Source organism: Anarhichas minor, unplaced genomic scaffold (assembly GCF_050575085.1).
Source record: "Anarhichas minor isolate MPS153535 unplaced genomic scaffold, ASM5057508v1 ptg000040l, whole genome shotgun sequence".
Classification (NCBI taxonomy): Eukaryota; Metazoa; Chordata; class Actinopteri; order Perciformes; family Anarhichadidae; genus Anarhichas; species Anarhichas minor.
Window position 1 is genome coordinate 4,127,501 of NW_027466486.1, and position 5,757 is coordinate 4,133,257.

Below are 5,757 nucleotides of genomic sequence, written 5' to 3' on the forward strand. Positions count from 1 at the left end.
ACACGCCATGTGAAATTGCTTCTCCGTCTCACTGCTCTCTCTCTCCCAGTCTCACCTGTCTGTGTTCAAATCTCACTCGACTCCAACTGCGTTTCAGAATAGAGATATTCGAATGGCTGAGTAGCGTCACATGAGATGATTTACAATGGACTGATGAACGAGTGCCGTAAAGGCTGGAAAAGCTGTGCAGGTTAACTCTGCCAAAATGTATAATTCTCAATTATCCATCAGTTATACGTCCGGGTCCGGATAGGACAGCGTCTGGGTCCGGATCGCCTATTAGTGACCCCTGGACCAGCCACTGCGGTGCCACAAGGAGGATCTGGGCCTTGCTGGATAAAGTACTCTTTCGTGACTCCCTAACCGACAACAAATTAATATTTTCCCAGCAATCCCTGTCAGACCATCTTGGGCTATTTCTGTCATATAAACACAGGTATAAACACAGGTAATATGTCAATAAATGTATGACAACAAACACGGAAACACTCACCACAAAGATGTCAGAATTTGCCGACACAGTAGTCCTGGGTTGTCTCTGTGGACAGTTTAACGAAAGTCCCCGTTGTCTTTAAAAATGCCGGGTAGAATCTAACCACTGCCTTCAAATTACTTTTCTCCGTATTGCGACGTATTCAATGCAAGTGCCAATCAGACTGCTCCGTGCCCTTATATAACACGGAAATATGAAGAGAGCTTGAAAACCGCGTGCACAATGGCTGAAAATGGCAGATGGGTGGGTCTTTGTTAATATGCGTACATGTGTTCTTGTGGACTTGTGAAACGTCATCAGTCTCAGCCCAAGTACTGTTCCAATTCAAAGTTCGCATCGAGCCAAGCACGGTACAAAATGCCCGGATGTGGCTTGCTCCGCCCATTTTACCGGGGATGCATCGGAGGTGACTTGTCTGTACTTGGGACAGCCAAATATCCCAGAATGCATTTTGCACCAACAACAGGAAACAATGGCGGAGGAGAAATCACACAACTGGAAGTTGAAACTTTCGACATACTACTGTTGTTAAGTCACGGAAAGTAATTTTAGGATGTTTTTAGGCGAGAAGTTAGTTGTTTAAGCATCAAATCTGTGGTCAGTTTGTCAATATTCAGCCGATTTAAAAATCTGCTCCGACGATTTCGGAGATGTGAGGTGGCAGTAAACCAGCAGCGGGGGCTCAGCGCTCATGTTACCCACCTAGAACTGCCTGATCTCGGCAGTAAACCCCGCCAGCACCGGGGGCTCAGCGCTCACGGTGTCCGCCTAGAACAGCCTGATCTCGGCGAGTCTTTTTGAAACTTGCCGCTGGTATTGACGTCTCTGTAGCGTTTTCCTCGTCGGCAAAGCATACAGCAATCCGGATCTGATCTCTCTCTCTATATATATATATAATATAATACACTTATATAATAATATTACATTTTGTATTTTAAATGAAAACAAAAAAGCAGGGTTGTCATATTTAGTTTGATTGTAAAAATACTTTACAGTAAAAAAACGGATTAAACTCATTAGCAAGACCAGCTGAAGTGGTGATGTCATCAAGTAAGCTGCTGTTCCAATTGTCCATACTGCGTTCTCTGGACTTGGAGTCCAGACTCTAAAAGTACACACGTCCGTACTTGTGTACTTGGGTATTGAGAAAGGCGGTGTGTGCTGTTGCGCAGTGTGTGATAGAAAATGTCATTGTGCTGTATAATGTTCTACTGTGACTTGATTATATGCTTTATTCTATGTTTTACTTACTACTGTACTGTATGTCGGCCACCGCTCCCTTCAAAGGAAGAATCTGGAAGGGAGTGCTGCGAGCATGTTTAGAGTAGTCGTAAATCTAAACTGTCATGAGTGTTGTTGAGAATAGATCAGTCATAGACCTTTGATGTAGGGAGTGCATATAGTAATCACAAAGTGTTTAGCGTAGAGGTAGTAAACCACAGGATCTATAGATTAGGATCTGTAGTAAATGTTTTGTTTTAGGTACTAATGTGAAATGTGTAGATTCGAAACAAACAAGGTGTCTTGGAGAAACACACCTCTCCATCCCACAGACAACGCATGCACTCTGTGTGATGATGTGACTATGTATTCTGTTGAAAGTACTTTTTTTCTTTCTTTTTTCAATTGATCAAATAATTTTACCTTTTATTTATGAATTTGATGAAACACGTGATCGGATCAGTAATAACCAACAGCCAGAACCAGCTGTGCATTGAGAAAGTAGAGAAGTAAAAGTGAGGGTTCTTGTACCCCCAAGAGTCAATCCAAGCAATGGACGCTCCTGTCATGCACTGCAGGAATGTCCCGCGGCGGCTGCAACCACACAAGTGAAAAAAATGTGGACAAACAAAGTGGACAGGTGTGGCTGTTGCTTAACTTTCGAGAATGACGAAGGGTGCAGGTGAGGGATTTCACAATAGCCATACAGTTCAGTAAAGTAAAGAATTCTACTGCTATTTGTTAATTAGATTTAAAGCTATGGAAGCCAATTTCCACCACTGTGATGAATAAAAATAAGATCCTGTAAATCATAATGAGAAAGTTTCTCAAAATAATGACTTAGTATCTCATAATTATGACTTACTATCTCATAATGACTTACCATCTCATAATAATGACTTAACATCTCATAATTATGACTTATCTCATAATTAAGACTTAGAAAGGCAGCTTCACCTCTCTTTCTCCTCCGCTCTGTGTCAGTTTGACTGAGATGGTATACCAATGTGGTTCAGCGGCACATACCGATCCCTGGAGTGGTTTGATGCTCCTGTTCCACCGGCACAATAGTCATTTTTGCTCAATGATCTATTGGACTGTCTAAAATGGCAATTTATGTTTTGATTACATGTAATATAGTTTCACTGTATATTTCAGCATGGCTCGTGTCTGCAATGGCAGGTTCCTGTGGAAATGGGCTTCCATACATTCATCAGATTTTTAGCCTAGCTTATTCAATGTGGCTGTTGTGATGCCCTATATTTAGTATAGACCATATTAGAATAGGTTTTTTACTCTAGTTATCATCACTGGTTATTATTTGATAAATTGAAAAGGTCAAATGAATGCAGTTGCATATGGCTCTGTACAGCACATTGAATCTGAAATGACACAATGACAGAGGTGCTGACTTACAGCCGTAAGTGTGACACTGAAGGAGGCCTCTTTATGCAAAGACCTATGGACCTGACATCATGGCAGCTCATTTGGACAAATGAGCTTGTGTTTCACTTGATAAAGATGCAAAAAGCTCCCAAAACAAACAAAAAGTGAAGATGGCTTTTAATTTGGTCGACTAAAATTGCTCTTGGTCAGCCATGTGAATATACCCTTATGTTATAGACATACACTGCCTGCTGCATTTCATTGTTCAGACTTGATACAGAAGCCTAATTTCTGCAGTAAAATATAATATGCTTAGATGGATTGTTTCAGTTGCTGATCACCGGCACTGAGTTTAGTATATTTTTTTCACTATGTGCAATACAGTACACCTAATGCACTGTATACTGTTGTTTGTTCCCCTTTAAGACCTGATTGTTTTTACTTTCAATGCAATTACTTACAGCAACCTATTGCTCAGGTGGAATCTTTGTAAATGCTACAACGTTTCAGGTGGATATTTAAAGCCCTGATAAGGTTAACACTAAGTGCACTCTTTGCACAGGCTTATTCATTTTCCATTTATTAAAGTACCACACAGTGTTTGGAAAGCAAACATTTCTTAACTGACGTCAGTACAGTGCAAATATTGCCTCACAGGTTACGCATAATATACACTGGAGAAAATAGGTGCCCATCTTGGCATAAAGCCAAATAACACTGCACATCAAATCAGTTTTCAGACCACTTTGTATCACACAAAAGCTAAAGGATATTTGCCTTCACACGAGTGCACACAACTGAAGAGCACTGGCACCCATAAAGTAGAAGCTGAAAATCTAGAATAGAAATAATATGAATTAATTTAATTAAGTCTATTATTTCTTACAATTTTATTTTATTGCATTACGTAAAACATATGTCAAGTTATACGAGGTTTAGTTCAGCTCCTGCCCTTTTTGACTTTCTACCTACTTCGCTTTTTTTAAACTTTGTTGCAATTCAGTTTTGTTTTAATAAACCGATCATCATTTAATATTACACTGACTTAATGAGCCAGCTTTCCACAGTTCCCTCTCTGCAGCGGTCTGCCGATTTAATAAGAGAAAGTGAGACATAAGTTCCAACTTGTTTCCTTGCGCAATTTTTAGATGGCTCTATTTTACAGATGATTTTTTTTCCCTTTATTCGACATCTCCTTGCTGTTATGCCATCAACACCAATCATCCAAGGACATGCAATGTCCACACCTCTTTTGAAACATTTGTTTTACATCAATACTTTGCTTTTTAGTTCCAGTTTATCACAGTTTAGTTGGAGCAGGGAAATAACCTCGAACCCCTGAGTTGATATCAACATGCACCTCATGACATAGATTAAATGTGCCTTTCCCTGACTTTTACCAAATGAAAAACAAAGAATATTTCATCTCTAGAATTCTTTTAGATATATTGCCTGAAGGCTTCACCCGCACCCCGAGCCTGCCCTCCTCTGGTCCATCAGAGCGAGTCTAACCAGATACTGAGCTGACTGCGTGGAAGATGACCTCTACATTCCTCCAAGAAAATGATTTGACCCTTGACGTGTGTTGTAATAGAGAGATTAGATAAAGAAATGTTCACGGGGCAATTTTGGGAAAATAAACAATATCACTCACATGACAAAATGGACACATGACAAAAGTCATAATTGCTCAACTTCAGTAGGATATTTCTGCTAGAGGCAAAAGATGCTATTTGACCAGGGCCCAATTCAGCAGGTCAGACAGAGCTGTATTTACTGCAACAACCTTTTAATTCTCTTCTAGGCTTTTGAGTTTTGTCAGTTGTTTTTGAACAGCACATGTTACTTTAGCCTAAAATGATATACTATAAAGTGACTGTACCCAAAACGTATAAAAGGTTTAGCAGATTGATTAGTGAATTTGGGTTTGAATGACAGACTTTAGCTGAGATAAGGTATATTAGCATGTAAAATATTTTGTATATCCACAAATCACCCAACTGGTTACCCATGAGATACACAGCCCTAACCCTCTTGCCTGATATAAACCCATATCCAGTTTGTAATGCAGGCTTTTTGTTAAAAGGTAGGCCTAGGGTACTTTTCTCAGACTTAAAAGCTCCCTTCAGACACAGAGGACATCAAACAACTGTTTGCAGTGTGCTACTTCTTAAGTAAAGGCGTGTCACTTTTTTTTTTTTTTAATCTAGAGCTGCAACCAACAATTGTTTTCACAACTGATTAATCTTACATTCATTTTCAATAACATAAATTGATTGATATTTTGGTGTATGAAATGTAAAAAACAACAACGCCTCCCACAAGTTCCCAGAGCCCCATATACACATTGCTTGTTTTGTCCGACTCACAAAAATATATTTAAAATACTATAATATTAGAAAAAAGGAGCTTCTCACATTTGAGAGGCTGAAAACAGAATATTCAACATGTTTCCATGAAAAATGAATTATTTATCAATTAACAGACATATATGTAAGTTACCTACATATATTGGCCAGATACAATATGGGTATATTTTTTTGTATAATCGACTGTATTTAGACCCAGAGAGTCAAAAAAAATAATACAATAACAGAAAGGTAACTATTTTATACGACTTTACAGTTACTATATCCATCCGCCCTCTGATTGGAGGA

The 5,757-nt window shown here is 39.1% G+C and overlaps 1 protein-coding gene across 1 annotated transcript in view; it reads right to left on the minus strand.

Annotated features, from left to right (window-relative positions):
* The window catches only part of LOC142967977 (inositol-3-phosphate synthase 1-A-like), a 19,116-nt gene extending 18,226 nt beyond the window's left edge, over positions 1–890 (minus strand). The window contains exon 1 of the mRNA XM_076107656.1: positions 494–890. The gene's annotated coding sequence lies outside the window, so the exon portion shown is untranslated. The remainder of the gene's footprint in view (positions 1–493) is intronic.
* Between the last annotated feature and the right edge of the window lie 4,867 nt (positions 891–5,757).